General features: G+C 43.3%; 1 protein-coding gene and 2 long non-coding RNA genes across 4 annotated transcripts in view; 2 read left to right on the forward strand and 1 right to left on the reverse strand.

Annotated features, from left to right (window-relative positions):
- The window catches only part of LOC132535021 (uncharacterized), a 392,194-nt gene that overhangs the window by 333,300 nt on the left and 33,788 nt on the right, over positions 1-25,106 (forward strand). The gene's annotated exons all lie outside the window — the stretch shown is intronic.
- Positions 1-25,106, reverse strand: part of LOC132535018 (uncharacterized) — a 109,858-nt gene that overhangs the window by 50,695 nt on the left and 34,057 nt on the right. The window lies entirely within an intron of this gene.
- RNF14 (ring finger protein 14) overlaps positions 22,828-25,106 on the forward strand; it is a 29,985-nt gene continuing 27,706 nt past the window's right edge. The window contains exon 1 of the mRNA XM_060180177.1: positions 22,828-22,850. The gene's annotated coding sequence lies outside the window, so the exon portion shown is untranslated. The remainder of the gene's footprint in view (positions 22,851-25,106) is intronic.

Here is a 25,106-nt window from a genome sequence, read left to right on the forward strand (position 1 = left end):
AAGTCATGGGCAGTGACTGCAGGGAGGAGAGGGGCTCTGTGATCTTCACAGCTTGTGATTTTCACAAGCTGGGGCTTGTGGCCACCTCTGGCTCTTGCACTGGCCCTAGGTCAGTTCTGCCCCCACTGCCTCCTGTGGGTGCCCATGGCCTTGGTTGCTGAAGTACAAACACTTCCCCCTGTGGCTGTGGGAGCCCCCAGCCTCTGCCCTGCCAGCTTCTCCAGTTCCTGAGACCCATTGTTCTCTGCATCTGGTGCAGCCTGAGCCTCTGTCTGGGGGAATCCCCCAGTCTTCCTTCTCCAAGGTTTTTCTACTTTTCCTTCACCCACACTTTCCTTTTCCCTCCCTTCCTCCAATTCTCCTCTCTGGACTGCTGTTCATGATAGAGTCCCATGACTTCCTTGCTGACCCCAGCACTTCCAGACATCTTGTTTGTTTTTGTTTTTGTTTTTGACCAGGGTACTGCTTAGTTTTGGCTTATGGTGGTTCTGGGAGTTGAACCTATAATCTTGGAGCCTCAGGCATGAAAATATTTTGCATAAACATTAGGTTGTCTCCAGGTGCCACTTCTGGACACTTTAAGATGTGCCCTTCCTCCCATTCACCTCCTCACCAAAGTGGAGCCAGCCCCATAGGACCTTACCCTCAACTTGAATTAACAACAGTAGAGAATGTTCCATCCTCTGAAGGGAGGATGGACAACATACTCTATGCTACACCTGAGGAAGATGGGTCCTGATATTGGGGAAGCTTGGAATGTTCCTACTCATGAACACAGAATGTGAGCTCAGATCTACAGGGATGCAGAGGTCATATAGGCTCCTAAGCTAATTATGGGCCCCAGATCACATCAAATTGATGGGGTTTACAGTCAACAATATTTATGCCCCTTTCCCATATTAGGGAGCTACTCTCTTCCCTGATCCAGCTTTCTGGTCCTTTCCCAACCATGACATCATCTCCCCAGATCCACCTGTATATCAGATTTCAGGCCCAGGGAAAAAAAGAAAAAACTAGTATAGCCACAGGCCTTTGGAATATAACTAAAATATGCCTACTAGCTATCTACAAAACAGAGACACCGCCCCTAACTCATCATCTGCACTATTCCAGCCTTTAGGTCCATGATTGTTCAACTATTTGTTTGGCTTTGTATGTTAACTCTCTTTTCAGCCACCAGGTTCCAGATGCTAGCATGATGCCATCCAGACTTCCCTGGACAGACAACCCCACCAATGTGTCCTGGAGCTCTGATTCCCCAGAACCCCACCCCACTAAGGAAAGAAAGAGGCAGGCTGGGAGTATGGATCGACCTGTCAACATCCATGTTCAGTGGGGAAACAATTATAGAAGCCAGACCTTCCACCTTCTGCATCCCACAATGACCTTGGGTCCATACTTCCAGAGGGTTAAAGAATAGGAAAGCTGGGAGTCGGGCGGTAGCACAGACACAAAGCATGAGGACCAGTGCAAAGATCCTGGTTCAAGCCTCCAACTCCCCACCTGCAGGGGAATCACTTCACAGTTGGTGAAGCAGGTCTGATGGTGTTTGTCTTTCTCTCCCCCCTCTGTCTTCTTCTCCTCTCTCCATTTCTTTCTGTACTAATAATGATGACATCAATAACAGCAACAACAATAACTACAACAATAATAAAAAAAAAGAATAGGAAAGCTATCAAGGGAGGGAGGGGATGGGATACGAACTTCTGGTGGTGGGAATTGTGTGGAGTTGTACCCCTCTTATCCTATGGTTTCGTCAGTGTTTCCTTTTTATAAATAAAAAAGTGGGTGTAGTAGGGCACCAAAGTAAAAACCCTGGGTGGAGGGTAGGGTGGATGTTCAGCTTCATGGGGGAGTGGGGGAATGGGATGGGAAACAGTCTTTTGGTGGTGAGAATGGTGTTTATGTACAGTTCTATTAATTTGTAGTCATATAAATCACTATTTAATTTATATGAGGGGAAAAACTGACCGAATGTCTCAAACTTTTTAAAGCACAGAGTCTTTTTAATAAATAGGCTGAGTCTTTAATATGTTGACTCTGTTAAAAGCTTAGTCCAGGGAGAACAAAAGGAACTGGTGGCATGGCTAAATGCAAATAATGTCAAAGGACATAAAATATAGTGATGGTGTATGATACAGCAAATCCTAACAAAGGATTTTTCAAAGTTAACCCAATTGCCAAACAATGTGATTATTGCAATAACCATCTATTGTCTTCTTAAACCCTAAGACAATAGGAATCTTCCGCTTCTTCTATAGAGCCTGTTTCTCCCAATCCTGGAACCTCTGGGGTGGGGCTCACTTCCCTGCATGCTTCTCTCAAGTCAGGCCAAATGATATTGCATCTGCCGGTTCCAACCTAATCAATGCAACGAGTACCATCTCAGCATGCTTCACCTCAGACTGTGTGCAGAAACCTCAGGCATGGAATGCCAACCCTTAACCCTCATCACTCGGGGGAGACCTTTCCTTTCATGGTATTCTCTAATTCAATTTCAGGCAGGTCACTTCCTAACAAAGTCCCAAAACCTAGATATAGGCCAGGTCCTGTAAGATAGAGAATATGTTCACATGTATCCATAAATTAGGGCAAAATATATACCTGAAAGCAAAAAACCACAATAGTCTGTAGTGAGTCAATATCAAGTTCATAATGAAATAGTGTCTTAGACTTAAATAGACTTAGATACCCTCCTCACCTACTTCCTATTACAGTTCTCTCACTCACTCCAAAGCTAACCTTACTAAAGCAAGGACTGCAAAAGCTGAATAAGGGCATGAGACTGGCATACTTTAGTAACTATCAGACCATTCCACCAGCTGGGGCCCTAATTGGGGAGTCCTGAGATTCCCAAACAGACTTGATGGGCCTAGAACTTGAATAAATCCCTCTCTCCATTGATACCAGTCATTTCTATCAGGAACAACAAAATAGACCCCTTTGGGGGCCCCCATAGGATCTTGCCCTCAACTTGGATCAATAATAGTAGAGAATGTTCCTCCGAGGGGAGGATGGACAACATACTCTATGCTACACCTGAGGAATATGGGTCCTGATACTGGGGCAGCATGGAATGTTCCTACTTATGACCACAGAACGTAAGCTCAGATCTACAGGGATGCAGAGTTCATTCAGGCTCCTAAGCTAATTATGGGCCCCAGATCACATCAAATTGATGGGGTTTACAGTCAACAATATTTATACCCCTTTCCCATATTAGGGAGCTACTCTCTTCCCTAATCCAGCTTTCTGGTCCTTTTCCCAACCATGACATCATCTCCCCAGACAATAATTAGGATCCACCTGTATATCAGATTTCAGGTTCAGGCAAAAAACCAAAATACTAGATAGCCACAGGCCCTTTGAAATATAACTAAAATATGCCTACTAGCTATCAACAAAATGGAGGACCCCCCAACACTTCATCTGTACTATTCCAGCCTTTAGGTCCATGATTGTTCAACTATTTGTTTGGCTTTGTATGTTAACTCTCTTTTCAGCCACCAGGTTCCAGATGCTAGCATGATGCCATCCAGACTTCCCTGGACAGACAACCCCACCAGTGTGCCTTAGAGTTCTACCTCCCCAGAGCCCTTCCCCACCAAGGAAAGAGAGAGACTGGCTGGGAGTATGGATCGACCTGTCAACGTCCATGTTCAGTGGGGAAGCAATTATAGAAGCCAGACAGACCTGCAACCTTCTGCATCCCACAATGACCTTGGGTCCATACACCCAGAGGGGTAAAGAATAGGAAAGCTATCATGAGAGGGGATGTTATATGGAGGTCTGGTGGTGGGAATTGTGCAAAGCTGTATGCCTCTTATCCTATGGTTTTGTCAATGTTTCCTTTTTATAAATTAAAAATTAAAAATAAATAAATAAAATAATAATTATTTTCTCTAAAAAAGAAGTGGGGTCAGGAAGCTTACTGGGAGTGAGTTATAGCCTACCTGGAGGTTGAACTCAGCAGGGTGTAAAGCATCTGAAGTGATGAGAATTAAGAGTTAGCTTTCTCTAGCTGGGTGTTTGCAGCTTAAACTCTGGGACTGGAGGTGTCCAATTTAAACATAAGTGACTCCAATCAGGGCCAGTTGATGTGGAAGCCTGTGGGCTTTAGCTCTGTGAAGGCTGAGGGAACTGCCTGGCCTGAGAGAATTTCTGCTCTCTTTCTCCCTTCCCTTCTTTCTCACAACCCTGTTTTTTTTTTTTTTTATGGTTTAATATTGATTTACAAACTTGTATGCTAATAGGGATATAATTCCACCATTTCCACCACCAGAGTTCTGTATTCCCATTCTCTCCAGCAGAAACTGCAGTAGTTTTCCCAAGAACGCAGATATGGGTTGACTATTATTTCTATTGACTATTATTTCTATCTATTATTTCTGTAACTACCTATCTTCTGTCCCCTACTCTATCCTTATAGACTTCTCAGCTGTCTTCCCTGAGGACTCCTAGCCTGAATCTACTAAGCTATTTCCTACAGCTTAGCCAGCACTGAAGGCCAGTCCTCTAAAGTTCAGGCTCTGCACCAGTCCCTACACTCCTTAATGTGTGACTGTCACCCGAGTTTGTGGTAAAGATTCAATGATATGACACACTGGAGAGCTCAGCACAGTCTGTTGGAGGAAGCTGTCCAAATGTGGGATTGTCATGGTCCGCCTTTGTTCCCCAGCATCAGGGGGAATACCTCAAGCTGGCAGCATACAGGACTTGCATGCCTGAGGCTATCATTTTGATCCTGGTCCTCAGTACCTCATGTGTCAGTGGTGCTCTGGTATCTGTCTCATATACAAATCAAACACCTCTCTCTCTCTCTCTCTCTCTCTGCTTCCTTCCTTCTCTCTCTCTATCTCTTTTTTTGTCTCACTGGGGATTCATTGATCCAAATAAACTTTTTCATATAGGTAGATAGATAGATAGATAGATAGATAGATAGATAGATAGATAGATAAGGAAAGATATCATAGCACATCTAAAGCTTTCTCCAGTGTGGTGGGGACTGGGCTTGAACCTGGGTTTCATGCATGAAAACTAAGGAGACCTTTAAAAAAGTGGTTTTCAGGGAGTCGGGTGGTAGTGCAGTGGGTTAAGCACAAGTGGTACAAAGCACAAGGACCGGCGTAAGGATCCCAGTTCAAGCCCCAGCTCCCCACCAGCAGGGGAATAGCTTCACAAATGGTGAAGCAGGTTTGCAGGTGTCTCTCTTTCTCTCTCCCTCTCTGTCTTCCCCTCGTCTCTCCATTTCTCTCTGTCCTATCCAACAACGACAACATCAATAACAACAACAATAATAACTACAACAATAAAACAAGGGCAACAAAAGGGAATAAATAAATATAAAAAAGATTTTTTTAAAAAGTGGTTTTCAGACTGTATGCCTCACATGTAAATGCTTGAAGAGTCCTGGTCCACATCTACCCTACCATAGGCAAGTCTGTGAGCAAAACATAGTAGCCCCCACGGGGAGTGCAGTCTGATATGGGAACAGGAAAATGCAAAAAGAACAGAATAAGCCCAGTGGAGGATCTGTGGGTTCAGGAAAGTGTGTGTGTGTGTCTGTGTGTGTCTGTGTGTGTGTGTGTGTGTCTGTGTGTGTTGGGGTGTTCCACATGAGGGATACATATTGGAATCCTGAGGGGTAGGGGTGTTAGCCAGAGAAAGGTAAGTGGGCAGGGGAGAGGTAAAGTGGACAAACGGAACAGATTGGACAAAGTCCCTAAGATAGTCTGTGTGGAGGGTGCAGAGGAGGATGCTGGGCTGGGGACACCAGCAGGGGCTGACAGGTGATGAAGGTGTGAGGGCTCCACACAGAGTATTTGGACCTTATCCTGATGGCCATGGGCAGCTATGGAAGTGTTCTGAGCAGAATAACAAGGACAGTAAATTCAGGCCTGGCCCTGTCCTCGATGCTGTCCTTCTGTGCCACCATGCCAGCAGGGGCTAGGGGAGGGAACAGAGCACAGGGTGCTGGGCAACACACCCCTGCTCATACAACTCTGCCCTCCAGAAAGCCCTGGGCTGCACTCTGGGAAATGAATTGGAAAACACAGAAAGGAGGGAGCTAGGCCAGTTGGGAGTAGTGCAAAGAGAGCTTTGTTGCAGAAAATCCTGGTGCTGAGAATGCCTCCAGAATGCCATCTGGTGGCCAAAGGCAGAGAAGAGGCACAGAGGCAGGAAGGAGGGTGCCTGGACTCAAAGGCATCCACAGCTCCAGGCCCTTGGGCACAGAGGAGCACAATACAAGAAGACACACACACACACACACACACACACACACACACACACACACACACACACACACACACACATACGGCAACTATTACACTTAGTGACAAACTTAGTGTCACCTAGTGCACATAGCAAAAATTGAAGAAGCCATGACTTTGCCTGTGCTAATACCTGTATTCTTCTTTTTAATCCAGTACTGGGGACTAAACATAGGGCCTAGTGCATTCATTCTGCTAATGAATCACTTGCCAAGTTCAAGTGTTTGATTTATATTTCTAGAAGAGAGAGAGAGAGGAGAAACCACAAAGCACTGCTCTACCATTGGTGAAGTCTCTCTCACCTGTCTCTGTCCTTGGTGTTCTCATGTGATGCCGAGAATGGAACACAGGTTTCTCACACATGAAAGGAGGCATATACTTTACCCACTGAGCTACCTCCCTGGCCCAACATTGAAGAAAAATATTTATTAACACAAGAGCCATAAATAGAACCAGAGCATTACTCCAACACTTTCAGTGCCAGGGATAGAACTTACAGCCTCATGAATGAAGTCTATCACTTTACCTGTTGTGTCACCTCCTGGGTCACCCTGACCCAACATTTCTATTCTTTTTTGTTTGCTTGTTTTATTTTTTTCCCAAGACAAAAAAAATTTTTGAAGGATGGGGGTAGATGGCATAATGGTTATGCAAAGAGACTGTCATGCCTAAGGCTCCAAAGTCCCAGGTTCAGTCTCCTGCACCACTATAAACCAGAGCTGGGCAGTGCTCTGGGGGAAAGAAAAAAACCACTCCCAGGACATTTTTTTAATTTTGTGATTAATAGTGGTTTACAAGACTATAAGATTGCAGGGAAGTCACACACCACAACTACCACCAAAGTTCTGTGCCCCTACTCTCCCAACAGTAACCACCAATAATTCTCACAAAGTCTTAGAGACAATTTACTTCTATTTTTTTCCTTCAAGTTAATGTGATTCAGTTCCCTAGATTCCACATATGAGTGAAACTATCTGGTAGTTGTTTTTCACCTTTTACTTTGCTAAGCATAATCACCTCCAGTTCCATCTATTTCTGTCCCAAAGGACACAGTATCATCCTTTTTTACTATAAAGTAGTACTCTATGGAGAGTGTGAGGGGGCCAGGCGGTGGTGCACCTGGTTAAGCGCACACATTACAGTGCATAAGGACCCGGGTTCAAACCCCCAGTCCCCACCTGCAGGGGGAAAGCTTTACAAGTGGTGAAGCAGGGCTGCAGGTCTCTCTCTCTCTATCTCCCCCTCCCCTCTCAATTTCTCTCTGTCTCTATCTAATAAATAAATAAATAAATAAAATTATAGTTAAAAAGACTTTGGAGTGCCGAGCATGAAAGAAAAAAGAGAGAGTATATGTCCCACAACTACTTCTTCCCCTCCCTCCCCAATAACTTCTTTATCCAGTCATCTGTTAATGAGCATTTGGGCTGCTTCTACTCTTTGGCAATTGTGAATAATACAGTCACCAACATTTCTTTATTCTTTCTTTTTTTTTTTTTGCAATTTAGTTTGCGTTTTTATTATATCATGTATCTTTCCTTTTTTAAAAAATATTTATTTATTCCCTTTTTGTTGCCCTTGTTGTTTTATTGTTGTAGTTACTATTATTGATGTCGTTGTTAGCGGATAAGACAGAGAGAAATGGAGAGAGGAGGGGAAGATAGAGAGGGAGAGAAAGACAGACACCAGCAGACCTCCTTCACTGCTTGTGAAATGACTCCCCTGCAGGTGGGGAGCCAGGGGCTCTACCCGGATCCTTATGCCGGTCCTTGCGCTTTGCGCCACATGCGCTTAACCCACTGCGCTACTGCCCGACTCCCATCATGTATCTTTTCTATAATTTCTTTATTGGAGGATTAATGGTTTACAGTTGACAGTAAAATATAATGGTTACTAGCAGCTGTGTTTCTTTCCTTTCCTCTGCTCTCCCGGGTCAACTAGGAATACCAAAGGAGACCACCTGGGACCGCAAAAAGACAGGACTAGAACGAATTCAGGAACCCACCAAATCATCAATGACATGATAGTATACATAGAAAAACCTAAGGAATACAGCAAGAAGCTTTTGGAAATCATCAGGCAATACAGTAAGGTGTCAGGCTACAAAATTAACATTCAAAAGTCAGTGGCATTCCTCTATGCAAACACTAAGTTAGAAGAAGCTGAAATCCAGAAATCAATTCCTTTTACTATAGAAACAAAAACAATAAAATATCTAGGAATAAGCCTAACCGAAGAAGTGAAAGACTTGTATACTGAAAATTATGAGTCACTACTCATAATTGAAAGAGACACAAAGAAGTGGAAAGGTGTTCCATGTTCATGGGTTGGAAGAATTAACATCATCAAAATGAATATACTACCCAGAGCCACCTACAAATTTAATGCTATCCCCATCAAGGTCCCAACTACATTTTTTAGGAGAATAGAACAAACGCTACAAATGTTTATCTGGAACCAGAAAAGACCTAGAATTGCCAAAACGATCTTGAGAAGAAAGAACAGAACTGGAAGCATCACACTCCCTGATCTCAAATTGTATTATAGGGCCATTGTCATCAAAACTGCTTGGTACTGGAGCATGAATAGACACACCGACCAGTGGAATAGAAGTGAGAGCCCAGAGTGAGCCCCCACACTTATGGACATTTAATCTTTGACAAAGGTGCCCAGACTATTAAATGAGGAAAGCAGAGTCTCTTCAACAAATGGTGTTGGAAACAATGGGTTGAAACATGCAGAAGAATGAAACTGAACCACTATATTTCACCAAACACAAAAGTAAATTCCAAGTGGATCAATGCCTTGGATATTAGACCAGAAACTATCAGATACTTAGAGGAAAATATTGGCAGAACTCTTGTCCACATAAATTTTAAAGAATCTTCAGTGAAACGAATCCAATTACAAGGAAGACTAAGGCAAGCATAAACCTTTGGGACTACGTCAAGTTAAAAAGCTTCTGCACAGCTAAAAAAACCACTACCCAAACCAAGAGACCCCTCACAGAATGGGAGAAGATCTTTACATGCCATACATCAGACAAGAGGCTAATAACCAGAATATATAAAGAGCTTGCAAAACTCAACAACAAGAAAACAAATAACCCCATCCAGAAATGGGGAGAGGACATCGACAGAATATTCACCACAGAAGAGATTCAAAAGGCCAAGAAAGACATAAAAAAATGCTCCAAGTCTCTGATTGTCAGAGAAATGCAAATAAAGACAACAATGAGATACCACTTCACTCCTGTGAGACTGTCATATATCAGAAAAGGTAACAGCAGCAAATGCTGGAGAGTTGTGGAGTCAAAGGAACCCTCTTGCACTGCTGGTGGGAATGTCAATTGGTCCAACTGTTGGTATGTTTCTAGTTCTGCTTCTGGGATCCCTTCTGTTACATTGCTTGATGTTGTGGTCTATTTACATGGTCATTCTGTTACATTGGTTTGGTCTCACTCCCCCTGCCTCCGGGAGATTTTGGTTTAGTCCCTGCTATTTCGCTTCTTCCTTCTCCCTGCACCCTATCCCTACATACTTCCTTGGTTCCTGACTGTTCCGTGGGAGGAGAGAGAGGCAGGACAAGAATTGGGCTGAGATTAGATTAGATTAGTTTTTTGAACCATTCGCTCATGAATAAAAAAAATACTGCTTCTCCGCTCAGCCATGTGTCCCTGGTCGTCTGTGTCCCTCAGCCATGTGTCCCTCCCACCGCGAAGCTAGCCTGGCATACTGGCGCCCTGAACATTGACTGACATCCAACCTCTGTGGCAAACAGTCTGGAGGACTCTCAGAAGGCTAGAAATGGACCTACCCTATGATCCTGCAATTCCTCTCCTAGAGATATATCCTAAGGAACTCAACACACCCATCCCAAAAGATCTGTGTACACATATGTTCTTGGCAGCACAATCTATAATAGCCAAAACCTGGAAGCAACCCAGGTGTCCAAGAACAGATGAGTGGCTGAGCAAGTTGTGGTATATATACACAATGGAATACTACTCAGCTGTAAAAAAAATGGTGACTTCACTGTTTTCAGCCGATCTTGGATGGACCTTGAAAAAATCATGTTAAGTGAAATAAGTCAGAAACAGAAGGATGAATATGGGATGATCTCACTTTCAGGCAGAAGTTGAAAAACAAGATCAGAAGAGAAAACACAAGTAGAACCTGAACTGGAATTGGTGTGTAATACCAAAGTAAAAGACTTTGTGGTAGGGGGGTGGGGAATACCGGTCCAAGAAGGATGACAGAGGACCTAGTGTATGTTGTATTGTTATATGGAAAACTGAGAAATGTAATGCATGTATAAACTATTATATTTACTGTTGAATGTAAGACATTAATTCCCCAATAAAGAAATTTTTTAAAAAAAGAAAGAAACGGAAGGATGAATATGGGATAATCTCACTCTCCAGCAGAAGTTGAACAACAAAATCAGAAGAGAAAACACAAGTAGATCCTGAACTGCAATTGGCATATTGCACCAAAGTAAAAGACTCTGGGGTGGGGGTGGGGAATACAGGTCCAAGAAGGATGACAGAGGACATAGTGGGGGTTGTATTGTTATATGGAAAACTGAGAAATGTTATGCATGTACAAACTATTGTATTTACTGTTCAATGTAAAACATTAATTCCCCAATAAATAAATTTAAAAAATATATATATATATATATATAATAGTTACTACTTGTGTAATATTTCCCAGTTTTCTGCATAACAAGTCAACCCTCACTAGGTCCTCTGCCATCATGTTCCAGGACCTGAACCCTACCCCCACCCCAGGGTCTTTTACTTCAGTGCACTACACCAACTCCAGCCCAAGTTCTGTGTTTTCCCTTCTGTTCTTATTTTTCAACTTCTGTCTATGGATGACATCAGTTATCAACATTCTATTTTTGAAAAGATACCACCATTGTATCTAGACACATACACGTGTGTGTGTGTGTGTGTGTGTGTGTGTGTGTGTGTGTGTGTGTGCTTGGGTGTATGTATGCATACATATATATATTGCTTCCTTGATTGGAACCATGGCACACCTGGTAGAGCACATATTACTATGCACAAGGACTCAGGTTCAAGCTCCCAGCCCCCACCTACAGGGGGGAAATTTCACAAGTGGTGGAGCAATGATGCAGGTGCCTCTCTCTCTTTCTCATATCATAAAAAATAAATAAATCTTTTTTTAAAAAGTCATAAGAGTCCGAATCTGGATTTCACAGGTGCCTTTGTTAGTTTTATTTGTACAGGGCCCCTGAAGCTAACACAACCTTTTAAAAAGCCAAAGCCAACAAACAAGGCACCTGACTGTTGATGGGTGACTACATCTGGGACTGAGGTTCCCATTTAGTAATTTTCTCCTTGCTTCTGGGCTGCAGGGGCCAGCTAATCTTTAGAAGTCATGTGGCCAGGAGTGAAGGAAGTTGTCACTGAACTTTGTCTGGAAAGTTTTTATCATTCCGATTTTTGAAAATAGGTTTGAAGGAGAACAGGCACTCTGAAATAGACTTGAAACCACTAGGGACAACTTCCCTCCAGTCTGAAATGATCCAGGGGAGGGCTGGGTTTGGAATTCAGGGGTGTTGTTCTACACCAACCCGAGGTTGTTCACTTTGGGTCCTAGGCCAGAGTGGGGAGGAGGATGGAAAGTAAGAAAGACACAGAAATACCAGAGCATTGCTCCTCTCTGGCCTATGATGGTGTTGGGTGCTGAACCTGGGACCTTGGAGTCTCAGGCATGAAAGTCTTTTGCATAACCATTATGCTATCTCCCTGGCCCCCAAAGCATCTCTTTAAAAATGCCTGGAGGACTGGAGAGATAGCTCACCAGGAAAGACTAGTGCTCTGCACATGGTTCAAGTTCAAGTCCTGGCACCAGGTGGGAGGTGCAGTGGTGCTGGAGGCGACTCCAGTGCTGTGGTCTCTCTCCCTCTCTGCATCTACCTGAATGAAAAAGTGGTCTGGGAGTAGTGAAGTCACAAATGTAGAAGGACCAGAGCACACACACACCCCTCCACCACACACACACACACAAATAAAAAAATCTTAAGTCCTAAAGGAACCTGGATAGACCAGACCAGCAGGATGGGGTCTGACCTTTGGGGGATTTACAGGCCAGTTGGACAGAGATCATGAAGATCAGCACCAGCACTAAGGAAAGTGCAACAGGGGTTGGCTGCTCACTCCCAGGGATCCTTGTGAGCTTGTATATCAGCAGTGGTAGAAATGGCCAACCACTAAGGGATACTTCCATTAGGAAGGGGATTCAGCTCTCTTTTTTGAAGCCCTTGTGGAAACTAGAGCTGCTCTGACCAGGCATTCTGACCCAGAGATTTAGGTGGATGTTCTGGTTGAACTGGTCCTGCTCTGCACTAGGAAATCTTAGCAGGGACAGATGACAAGTGTCCATACCTGCACTGAACCACCTCTTTTAGAGCTCAGGGCAGAAAGAAGAATGCACACCATGGGGAGAAAGTTGCTGAGAAATAACACTCTTTCAGGCCAGTTCACCTGGGAGGGTGTCCGTTTTGCCATGTGTGATCCAGGTTCAAGCCCAGCCACTATACTAGGGAAGTTTCTGAACTGTGCACTCACTTTCTTTTTCTTCTTCTCTTTCCCCTTCCCCTTCCCCTTCCCCTTCCCCTTCCCCTTCCCCTTCCCCTTCCCCTTCCCCTTCCCCTTCCTCCTCCTCCTCCTCCTCCTCCTCCTCCTCCTCTTCTTCTTCTTCTTCTTCTTCTTCTCCTCCTCCTCCTCCTCCTCCTCCTCCTCCTCCTCCTCCTCCTTCTCCTCTTTCTTCTTCTTTGTTTTTGTTTTGTTTTCCCCACACTCTCTCTCTTTCTGTCTCTGCTTCCCTGATTCTTTTGGGGAAAGTCAGCCTAGAACAGCCCTGGTGAATACACACACCAAAAAAATTTTTTTCCAAGAAATAAAACATCATGTATCTCAGTTAAGAGTGACAACTCTCATGCCTGGCATGTGGTTCAGTGGATAAAGTGGTGGACTCTTAAGCGTGATGTCCTCAATTCAAGCTCCAGTATGATCTGTGTCAGAGTGATGCTCTCATTCTTATAAATAAATTAATATGATTCTTATAAAAAGGAGTGGATGGGGAGTCGGGCTGTAGCACAGCGGGTTAAGCGCAGGTGGCGCAAAGCACAAGGACCGGCATAAGGATCCCGGTTCGAACCCCGGCTCCCCACCTGCAGGGGAGTCGCTTCACAGGCGGTGAAGCAGGTCTGCAGGTGTCTATCTTTCTCTCCCCCTCTCTGTCTTCCCCTCCTCTCTCCGTTTCTCTCTGTCCTATCCAACAACGACGACAACAACAATAATAACTACAACAATAAAACAACAAGGGCAACAAAAGGGAATAAATAAATAAAATAAAAAATATTTAAAAAAAAAAAAAGGAGTGGATGGCTGGGGATATAGCATAATGATTATACAAAAAGACTCTCATGCCTGAGGTTCTCAGGTCCCAAGTTCAATCCCCAGCTCCACCATAAGCCAGAGCTGAGTAGTGCTCTTGTCTCTTTCTCTCTTAAAGAAAACAAAGAAGAACAATCTCTAACTAAAGAAATTTTTTAGGGAGTCGGGCGGTAGCACAGCGGGTTAAGCGCATGTGGCACAAAGCTCAAGGACTGGTGTGAGGATACCAGTTCAAGCCCCCCCCCCCCCGCTCCCCACCTGCAGGGGAGTCGCCTCACAAGTGGTGAAGCAGGTCTGCAGGTGTCTATCTTTCTCTGCCCCTCTCTGTCTTCCCCTCCTCTCTCCATTTCTTTCTGTCCTATCCAACAACAATGACATCACCAACAATAATAACTACAACAATAAAACAGGGCAACAAAAGGAAATAAATAAATATTAAAATTTTTTAAAAAAAGAATGGCAACTTTCATGGCCCAGGAGGCGGCACAGTGGATAAAGCACTGGACTATCAAGCATCAGGTCCTGAGTTTCATCTCATTGTATTGCATGTCCCAGAGTGATGTTTTGATTCAATCCCCAATCTTATCTTTCTCTCATGAATGAATGAATGAATGAATCTTAGAAAAAAATAGTGGCAGCTCTCCAGACTAGTTATGTAGCTCAGTTGTAGGAAGTATGCATTGCATGTGTGAAATCCAGGCTTAGATTCCTGGCAAGTGGTTGCTCTCAAAAAGGAACTAGATAATAAAGTCATTTGGAAAGCTTATCAAAATATCAGGGATGGGGCAAGAAAATTGCTTTTCCCTCTCCTACTCTGCCCAAGAGAATTCAGTGACTGGCAGCCCCATTGCCTGCCCTCCCCTTTGAAAAACCTTCATCTTTCAGAGTGTTGGGGGACAGGGCTGGGGTTGTTGATCAAGCCTTTCTGCTGCAATGGGAAGCTTAATAATATATAGTAAGAGGAAAAATTGGTGGGGAGGAGGTGAATTATTGAAGGTTGAGGAAATGATGGAAGGGGTAGCTGGAGAACAGCAGGCACTGTGAAGAAAGTGGGTTGAAAATGAGACTTTGGAATAAATTGTTAAGCTCAGACTCGCTTTCATGATTTTTAAGAAAAATGCAGGAAAAGATTTATAGTTTAATTCATGCTTTAGTAACCGCAACACGGACCCCATGTGCTGAGTTGATGAGAAGGACACATTTGTGCCTCTCTCTCCTCAGTGCTCAGAGGGGAAGTGGGCTACTTCCAGTCTTTATATTCTCTAGGTCATTTTAACATGCATCCCAGTTCCACCCCCAACCTTATTGAGAATCAGTGATTTAGAACTTCTTCTTCTTCCTTTTTATTCTAAGATTTATTTATTAATGAGAACATAAGAAAAAGAAAGAACTAGAACACCACTGTGGCATATCTGATGCCAGGAATTAAATTTGGGACCCCATGCACACACGTTTGGTGACCTACTCATTGTATGACCTCCCAGGTGGCTGATTTGGAACTTCTTTGTTAAAAAATAATCACTCACTTATTAGTGAGAGAACAGGGGTGAGGGTGAGGGCAGGAGAGGGAAAGAATCAGAGCATCACTCTGACACATGTAATAAGAGGGTTTGGACTCAGGAATTCAGATTTGCAAGTCGGGTACTCTATCCACTGCTCTGTCTACCAAACTGTGATTTAGAATTTCTTAGAAGCAGGCTGGGGAGATAGAGTAATGGTTGTGCAAAAGGCTTTCATGGTTGAGGCTCTAAGCCAGAGCTGAGCAGTGGTCTAGTTTCTCTCTTTCTCTCTTATCTCTCTTGCATTAAAAGTAAATAAATGAGGGGGATGGGTGGTGGCGTACCTGTTTGAGCACACATGTTACAATGCACAAGGACCCAGGTTTGGGCCCCCATTCTCCACCTATGGGGGAAAGATTTGCAAGTGGTGAAGCTGTGTTCAAGGTGTCTGTCTCCTTCTCTATCATCCCCTTCCCTCTCAATTTCTGACTGTCTCTACCCAATATATAAAGATAATACAAAAAATAAAATTAAAATAAGTAATGAAACAACAGCAACAACAAATGTTGGAGAGGTTGTGGAGGCAAAGGAACTCTCCTGCAGGGCTGGTAGGAATGTAAATTGGTCAAACCCCTATGGAGAGCAGTCTGGAGATCTCTCAGAATGCTAGAAATGGACCTACCCTATAACCTTGCAATTCCTCTCTTTGGGATGTATCCTAAAGAACCAAACACACCCATCCAAAAAGATCTGTGTATACCTGCGTTCATAGCAGCATAATTTGTAATAGCCAAAATCTGAAAGCAACCCAGGTGTCCAACAATGGATGAGTGGCTGAGCAAGTTGTGGCCTATGTGCACAATAGAATACTATTCAGCTGTGAAATGCTGAATTCACCCCCATCACCTCATTTGGGATGGAGCTTGAAGGAATAATGTTAAGTGAAATAAGCCAGAAAGAGAAGGATGAGTATGGGATGATCCCACTTCTTCTAGCGTTTGCCCTTCTTCCGTAGCCAGTCAACAGCATCAGGTTGAGCCTGATGTAAAGTTTCGAGACCTCCTTTGAATCTGGAGAGGTGGCAGTCGTTGACTATGTGGGTCATAGTCTGTCTGTAGCCGCAGGGGCAGTTCGGGTCGTCTCTGGCTCCCCAGCGATGGAACATAGCGGCGCACCGGCCATGGCCTGTTCGATAGCGATTGAGGAGGGCCCAATCATAACATGCTAGGTCAAAGCCGGGTTGGCGCTTGCAGGGGTCTGTGATGAGGTGTTTGTTCTTTACCTCAGTTGACTGCCAACTCTGTTTCCAAGAGTCTGGAACAGAAAAGTTCAGTGTAGGCGTAGGGGACCAGATTGGGTGATGAGACGTCAAGCGTTGGACAGGGTGGGCGAAGATATCCGCGTATATTGGCAGGTCCGGTCGAGCGTAGACAATGATCCCACTCATAGAAGGGGAAACAAAAAGTAGAGCATGGACTGGGTTTGGTGTGTTGCAATAAAATAAAGGACCCTGGGAAGGCAGGGTAGTTCAGGTCCTGGTGCACAATAGTGGAGGAAGACATTGGTGGGGAGTTAGTGTTTTACACAAAACTGAGAGACTTTGAATATGTTCTAACAATTGTATTTACTTTTACTTTAAATCATTAAACCCCCCCAATAAAAAATTAAGTGTTAAAAAATTAAAATGAGTAATGAAATAAATATAATATAAAAAATAACTTCTGGGTTCTAGCTGCCAGTCCCCACCTGCAAGGGGAAAGCTTTGTGAGAGCTGAAGCAGGGCTGCAGGAGTCTCTCTGTCTCTCTCCATTCCTATCACCCCCTTCCCTCTTGATTTCTGGCTGTCTCTATCCAATAAATAAATAATTTTTTTTAAAAAAAAACCTCTAAAAGCATCAGCAACTTTAGCCAAATTCCATGGCCACCAGGCCCTTCTAACTGAGCATCATCTTCTTGGTCCCTGCTCTCCCACATCCCTCTGTCACTGTGTTCTTCTTCTAGCATTTGCCCTTCTTCCGTAGCCAGTCAACAGCATCAGGTTGAGCCTGATGTAGTTTCAAGACCTCCTTTGAATCTGGAGAGGTGGCAGTCATTGACTATGTGGGTCATAGTCTGTCTGTAGCCGCAGGGGCAGTTCGGGTCATCTCTGGCTCCCCAGCGATGGAACATAGCGGCGCACCGGCCATGGCCTGTTCAATAGCGATTGAGGAGGGCCCAATCATAACGTGCTAGGTCAAAGCCGGGTTGACGCTTGCAGGGGTCTGTGATGAGGTGTTTGTTCTTTACCTCAGTTGACTGCCAACTCTGTTTCCAAGAGTCTGAAACAGAGTTCAGTGTAGGCATAGGAGACCAGATTGGATGACAAGACGTCAAGCGTTGGACAGGGTGGGCGAAGATATCCATGTATATTGGCAGGTCCGGTCGAGTGTAGACGTGGGAAATGAACTTAGATGATGCCGCATCCCAACGAATATCTGGCGGGGCGATATTGCTAAGAACTGGCAGCCATGGAACCGGGGTGGAATGGATGGTTCCAGAAATTATCCTCATGGAGGAATATAATTTGGAATCGACCAAGTGGACATGGGGGCTACGGAACCATACTGGGGCACAGTATTCTGCAGTGGAATAGCATAATGCCAGAGATGATGATCGTAGTGTGGAAGCGCTCGCGCCCCATGAGGAGCTGGCCAGTCTTGCAATGATGTTATTCCTCGCGCCCACCTTTGCTGCAGTTTTTATGAGATGTTCATGAAATGACAGAGTGCGATCAAGAGTAATGCCAAGATAGACTGGCTGGGCTTCATGCCGGATTCTCGTATCGTCAAGCTGCACATTAAGCTCACGCGAGGCCGAGGCATGGTGTCACTGTGTTGATGTCTAGGAAGCCTGAATTTCCCTTCAGATTTCTGCAGACTCTTCTGTCTGCTCCTTGATTCTTCCTTTGGCTTTCCTCCCACTGACTTCCAAGTGGGGGCATATCCCTCAATACTGCCTGCCCTCAACCCTCTCCTCTGTGTGCAGTCACTGCCCCAGAAATTCATTGTCAGATTTAGCAATGAGAATGCAGGATGCCCTGTTAAATTTGAATTTCAGATAAACAATGGAAACTCTTTTCAGTGTAGGTATTTTTATCCTATCTAGAAATAATGTGTACTCTCAACACAAGCTTCTTTTTTTCCCTACTCCTTTAACAATTTTTTTTTTACCCTTTTGGTTTACACAATGAATTTGAAAATCTACCAGTAAACACACAAGTCAAACATATTGACTGGGATCGTCATCTGTGCATGAATATTCAGCAGCTGACTGTGGATTGGCCTTGTTATGTATTCAGCAATTTCGGGTGACTCCAGGATCGAACTGTTCTCACACTGAAAGAGCTTGTTGGTCGAGAGGAAGCCTGGAATCACACTCATTCATTAATTTATTCAGCCTGCCAGTCAGTTGTTTATTTGGTGGAATTCAGCATGTTCTTCTCTATTTACAAGGTCAACTTTTTCTTTGGCAAGAGAAGTAGCTGAAGTTGCCCTACATTTTCCCTTCTCTAAACCACTGATTTGGTTTTCTTCACATCGAATCTAATCAGCCTAATTCCTGACTTCTTGTTTCAGAGAGGCTTTTGCAGGAAGGAAAATGAGTCTTCCTATTGTTATATAAATTCTCATGGGGCTTCCCTTTCTACATTTCTGACAGCCAGGAGTTGAGCCTGGAGCTCCAGGAGAACCAGCCTCATGCTGATTTATGATGGCAGCTGCTGTTAAATGTCACCCCTCTTGCCTCCTCACAGAGCTGTGTTACCTTGGGGTTACAAAACTCTTTCCACTGTTATTCAGGGGAGTAATAATAAAATGCCAGGTTGCAAGTATAAACATGATCATTCTGTGCCTATTACTGTAAATCAAATTTTACCTGACATTGGAAGCACAGAAAACATATTTCTTTCCTTCCTTCCTTCCTTCCTTCCTTCCTTCCTTCCTCCCTTCTTCTTTCTTTCTTTCTTTCTTTCTTTCTTTCTTTCTTTCTTTCTTTCTTTCTTATTTTTACTGTCACTCACCTCAAACCTCTTTAGGGGTCTGTTTTTAATTATAACCCTGGGGTCACCTGAGGTATTATTTGAGCTGCACTGGCCAGGGAAGCTGATTTCACAGGTTCCTGGTTATTTGGGGAATCTGGTTCATCTCTTTATAGATCCAACTGCTGCTTTTCTTAAATTTTTTAAAAAAGACTTATTCAATTATCTATCTATCTATCTATCTATCTATCTATCTAATCTATTTATTTAGATGAGAGAGATGTGTGAGAGGGACAAACCAGAGCACTATTCAGAGAGTAAACTAGGATTAAGCATGCATGTCCTGCACTCTAACATGAGTCATTCTCCTAGCCTGCCCTGCCCCCCACCATTTTCCTTGATCTAAGCATAGTGTTGGGATTCGTCAGGTGGGTTCAGGTCTCCAGTGTTCACATTTGGCTCCATAATTTACCATCTGTGTGATAGTAGCGGGCTACTTAGCTTCTCTGCCATGAATTTCTTTCCTTTTTTTCCCCTTCTTTCTTAAGATTTATTTATTAATGAGAAAGAGAACGAGAAAGGAGAAGAAAAACAGAGCATCATTCTCACATATACAGTGCTTAGGTTGGAACTCAGAACCTTATGACTGGGAGTTCAACACTTTATCCACTGTACCATCTCCGACTGTGTGATCAGTTTCTTCAGTTTTAAAATAGATATGGTGTTGAGGGTAATTATTTTACAGGGTTGTTGTAACTTTTAGCTTAGTCAAACCGGACTTCCCTGGGCAGACAACCCCACCAATGTATCCTGGAGCCTGGCCTCCCCAGAGCTCTGCTCCACCAAGGAAAGAGGGAGACAGACTGGGAGTATGGATCAATCTGCCAACGTCCATGTTCAGAGGGGAAGCAATTATAGAAGCCAAACCTCCTACTTGCTGCATCTCACAATGACCCTGGGTCTATACTCCCAGAGACATGAAGAATAGGAAAGCTATCAGGGGGATTGATAGGATACAGAATTCTGGTGGTGGGAATTGTGTGGAGTTGTACCCCTCCTATCCTATGGTTTTGTGGTTTTGTTAGTATTTCCTTTGTATATATATATATATATATATATATATATATATATATACCATATTTAGAGCAGGATCTAGGATAGGGAGTAGCATCTTATTTATTTATCTATTTATTATTACTTTTTATTTATTTTTAAAGTTTTTAAATGTATCAACATGAGAGAAACGAGGAAAAAAGAACTCGAGCATCACTCTGCACATGCTGTGCAAGAGATCAAATTTAGGATCTCATCGCCCCCCCCCCCCCCCCCGTCATCTCTCTCCAGGGCTTCACTAGTGCAGGTCGACTTTTTCAGATACAAAGAGTGACAGAGAGGGAAAGAAACCATAGTACTGAAGCATCCTTTATTGTGGTGGGAGCTGCATTTGAACATGGGTCAAGCACATGGCAAAGCAACACACTATCCAAGTGAGCAATTTTGCTAGCCAAGGACTTTATGGTTTTAAATACAAACACTCACCGCTGCATCACGTTCCTGGCCACAGTGAGTAGCACCTTAGATGTTATGTGTAATTATGCTTTTATTGTAGCAATTACTTAAAAATTTTTGAGGCTGAAGCTCCCTTTTAAAGAAAAGACACATTTCAGTTTCCAGGGATAATATTATAGCTGTTAAGATCTACATGGTGGGATTTGGGTGGTAGCGCAGCAGGTTAAGCGCATGTGGCACAAAGTGCAAGGACTGGCTTAAGGATCCCGGTTCAAGCCCCCAGCTCCCCACCTGCAGGGGAGTCGCCTCACAGGCGGTGAAGCAGGTCTGCAGGTGTCTGTCTTTCTCTCCCCTTCTCTGTCTTCCCCTCCTCTCTCCATTTCTCTCTGTCCTATCCAGCAACGACAACATCAATAATAGCTACAACAATAAAAAAACAAGGGCAATAAAAGGGAATAAATAAATAAATATTTTAAAAAATTTTAAAAAGATCTACATGGTAAGCAAATACACAGTGAGACCAGCAGGAAATCAGTAATATTTCTCACTCTTCCTTTATGCTTATTTTTCTAAAGATTTGCTTTAATTCATTAGAGAGAAAGTAAGGGAGGAAGATAGAGAACTAGAGCATCACTCTGGTGTCATATTGGTATGCTAGGGATTGAATTTGGGACCTGGGATTGAACATGGGACCCCCTGCCCTCCTCCCAGCCACACACACAGAGTGCTCTCCTATTTTCTTACTTTCTCTCTCTCTCTTACTCTCTCCCTTCTCTCTCTCTCTCTGTCTCTCCTCTCTCTCTCTCCTCTCTCTCTCTCTCTCCTCTCTCTCTCTCTCTCACTTTAATGAAGCCTTTCTTCCTCTTTCTTCCTTCCTCTTTCTTCCTTCCTGCCTCTCTCTCTCTCTTTCTCTCTCTCTTCTTTTCTTTTCCCCAGTTTCAGTGTTCCTGTATTGTGGGGGTGCTGATTTACAGGAGTGTTGTCATAAGGACACACTTCTATATTTCCTGAGACAGATGTCAGTACATTTCACTCTCCATCTAACTGTTATTGTGTTCCACCCACCATAAGGATCTAGGTCCCCAGCCTCTCTTTAGTGCTCCTCTTCCTGCTCCTGTGTCCCCAGATCTGCTGTAGCAGACCACAGTTCATTGAAGAGTCACTCTCTTATCCTTTTTGTTTCTTACCCCACCTATCAGTGAGCTTATCTGCTATTCGTTTTCCCTCCTGGCACCTTCCAGTTCTATTATGTTACAGCAAAGGGATGTTTTCTCATTTTCCCTTATCATTATAGTTTAAACTCTAATCTTCCCTTCCTTAGGAATTTTTCTTTTAACTCATCAGGACAGAACTATCTTGTTCTGTTGTTCTTTCTATTACAACAAACCACAATTCTCTTACAGGCTCTAGGGAGATAAACTGGTGAATAATATTGTGTGTGTGTGTGTGTGTGTGTGTGTGTGTGTGTGTGTGTCCCAAAGCATTCTTCATCTCTGGTTTTTTGTGGTGCTGGGGATTGAAACTGAGACCTTTGGTGCCTGAGGCATGAAAGCCTTTTTATATAGCATTATGTTATCTCCCCAGTCTGAGGAATTGCTCTTAAGCCTCTACTTAATCATTATGACACTATTCAAATCACTTTACCCCTTAATACTTCAACTTCTTAAATCTGTAAAGTAGAGACATAAAAATAGTTAAGTTATGAGGTTCTGAGTATTTAAATGAGATAATGCATGTAAAGTATGTAGTGTGTTGTAGGGCTGGGAATATGACACTTGTTTTAAAAGACTAACCAGACACACTGACTAACCAGTTTAGTGTTACTTTTACCAAGTGTAAAGATAAATTGTGTTAGTAATCTCTCTTTATCCAATCCTAATATGAAAACTAGACTCCAAGTAATTAGCTCATTTAAAGTCTTCATCCAACTTATTAACACTGCATTAGAATCCTCTCTTCTATTCCCTCCACCCTGAGACCTCTGATATGAAGTCATAACATGATGTCACAATTCACCTCCTGCTCTGACTTTGTGAGAATTTCCTGAGCTGGCTCTTAAGTGCCCTCATTTTTTGCTTTGGGGAAGTCTCTGTCAGGATTCATGATCTCCCCTGGAGTGTTCTGAGGTAGGGTTGCAGCAAGGTTTGCACCGTTTGTAATACTAGTGACTGGCTCCAAAGACACTTCTCCCTTTGTGGTGTAATGGAAATCTTCCCAGGTTTGGTTCCTGTTACAGAGATAGTTAGGCCTGTGTTTCTCTCTCTCTCTCTCTCTCTCTCTCAGATTCATTTTATCTTTGTGAGATAGAAGCTGGACCTTCATGTATACAAGCCCTGTTCTTTATAGCTAAGTTATTTCTTGTCAGGGTTTCTATTCTTGTCAATCAAGATTTATAGCAAAGAAAATAAGGATGATTACTTGCATTTTGTAAGTTTTCCCTCAGCTACCTTCCAGAGCCTAGATTCACCTATTTGTTTTTTTTCTCCTGTCAGTGTTGAACATACTACAGAATGTGGAGAGTCTAGTTCAAAATGAGAATGCAAATTATTTGGACATTATTAAAATTTTTAACAACTGAAGAGACAGCTCAGCAGTAGAACACAGAAACTGCATACCTTAGGCCCCAAAGGGCTTATGTACAATCCCTAGCTGGCCATATACTAGAGCTGATCAGTGCTTTGATCTTTCTTTTGTTATTTGGATTAACCCTGAGATATTGAAATCTCAGGCATAGAAGTCTTTTTGCATAACCACCTATGTTATTTCCCTGGTCTTATCATTCCTTTCTCATAAAAATAAATCTTGAAAAGAAAAAAGAATTTTACTAGGGAAATTTCATTGTGGTTTATGCAACAGACTTTCTTTTTCTTTCTTTTTTTTTATTTAAGAAAGTATTAATTAACAAAACCATAGGGTAGGAGGGGTACAATTCCACACGATTCCCACCACCCATTCTCTATCTCCCACCCCCTCCCCTGATAGCTTTCCCATTCTCTATCCCTCTGGGAGCATGGACCCAGGGTCATTGTGGGTTGCAGAAGGTAGAAGGTCTGGCTTCTGTAATTGCTTCCCCGCTGAACATGGGCGTTGACTGGTCGGTCCATATTCCCAGTCTGCCTCTCTCTTTCCCTAGTAGGATGGGTCTCTGGGGAAGCTGAGCTCCAGGACATATTGGTGGGGTCTTCAATCCAGGGAAGCCTGGTTGGCATCCTGATGACATCTGGAACCTGGTGACTGAAAAGAGTTAACATATGAAGCCAAACAAGTTGTTGAGCAATCATGGACCCAAAGCTTGGAATAGTGGAGAGGAAGTGTTAGGGGGGTACTCACTGCAAACTCTAGTGCACTTCTGCTTTCAGGTATATATTTTGCAGTAGTTTATGGATACGTGTGAACATATGCTCTCTCTCACAGAAACTGGTGTATATCTAGGTTTTCGGACTTTGTTAGAAAGTGAACCACCTGAGATGGAATTAGAGTATACTATGAAAGGAAAGGTCTCACCCAAGTAATGAAGCTGAAGGGTTGTTTTCTTTCTTTTCTTTTTTTTTTTTTAACCAGAGCACTGCTCAGCTCTAGCTTATGGTGGCTTGAACCTGGGACTTTGGAGCCTCAGGCATGAGAGTCTCTTTGCATAACCATTATGCTGTCTACCCCCGCCCTCAACAGACTTTCTTACTTGAGGCTCGAAAATCACAAGCTCAATCCCTGGAATCACAATAAGCCAGAAATACAGTGCTCTGGTAAAGAGAATGGGTGAGGGGAAGAATTTCAAGATGACTAAAGCAGAACCTTTGACCAAGAGTAAGGCCCTTCTAAGTCTGAAGCCCTTCTGTAAATAGAGCCCTGTATAAAAATGGCACAGGTGGCTGGCACATGAAGCCAAGCCTACTAGGGACGTAGGAGTGGTGAAAACCTTGTGAATCTTGTAAGTTTGAATTAGAGATCTTGCTCTGCAAGTCACTTTTGGGGGGTGGGGGGACTAAGTATATTATGAAAAGTATGCAGATGCTTATTAGGCCACTAAGGAAGAGCATATTATTGAATAGTTTGATGTTTGCCACAACAGGAGCCAACTTAAGGGCTGAGACCAATATGTTGTACATACATTAAATAAATACTTATTTTATGATAAGAAAGAAAGAGAAAGAACCACTACTCCACTCTGGTATATGTGGTCCTGGGGATCAGTCCTGGAACCTCGTATGTGCAAGTCTTGAGCTCTTCCCACTGAATTACCTTCCCAGTCACCTAATTTTTTATTGAGATATAATTCACATAGGATGAACCTACGAACCTCACTATTTAAAATCATAAAGTCTATTGATTTCTACTATATTCAGAAAGTTTTGCAACCACCATCACTAGCTAATTCCACAGTA

This window comes from Erinaceus europaeus, chromosome 2 (genome assembly GCF_950295315.1).
Source record: "Erinaceus europaeus chromosome 2, mEriEur2.1, whole genome shotgun sequence".
Lineage (NCBI taxonomy): Eukaryota > Metazoa > Chordata > Mammalia > Eulipotyphla > Erinaceidae > Erinaceus > Erinaceus europaeus.